Source organism: Pediculus humanus, genomic scaffold (genome assembly GCF_000006295.1).
Source record: "Pediculus humanus corporis 1103172107561 genomic scaffold, whole genome shotgun sequence".
Classification (NCBI taxonomy): domain Eukaryota; kingdom Metazoa; phylum Arthropoda; class Insecta; order Psocodea; family Pediculidae; genus Pediculus; species Pediculus humanus.
This window is the reverse complement of record NW_002987176.1, coordinates 195,188-195,937: the sequence shown is the minus strand read 5'-3', so window position 1 is coordinate 195,937 and position 750 is coordinate 195,188.

The window sequence follows — 750 nt, the reverse complement described above, 5'->3', positions numbered from 1 at the left end:
GAAACTCCGGGGAGAATAAATAAATAAAAAAAAAATCAAATTTATTTTCCTCGCATACTATTTTAACGTGAAAATTTTTTTTTTTTTAAATGTCGCAACAATTTCAACAACAACAACAACAACAACAGCAACAACAACAACAACAACAACAACAACAATAATAATAATAATAATAATAATAATAATAATAATAATTTAAAAGAAGTACGTATTGAAATATTTAAATGAATAATTAAAAAGTTCGTCTTCGGAAAATTCGTCTCCCGTATAAAGCTAAATAATAATAATAATAATTTCGATGATAAAAAAAAATAATAATAATAATAAACAGAAAATGGGAAATTTTTTTATTACTTCCTCCTTTTTTCCAAATGGAAACGAAAGTGGATTTCATATTGAATGTGTTATATAACTCAAATCGACACAATAACCAATATTTCAAAAAGAAAATTTTTCCTTTTTCCTCTTTTCAAAAAAAACAAAACAAAGAAAAATGTTATTATCCAGTTGGAATCAAAATTAATTTGATTTTGTCTTTTCATACAAAAAAAAGAAGGAGAAGAAAAAGGAAGAAAAAACAAAACAAAAAAATTTCCCCCCTCCCCTCTCGATTCAAAGAAATATTCGATGAAAATTTTCTTCCTTCCTTCCTTTTTTTTTTTTGTTTGTTCGGTTATTATAATTTATTGAATAACCGCAGACTCATCAAATGATTCCATTTGATTTTTTCAATTAATTAAACCCCCCCCC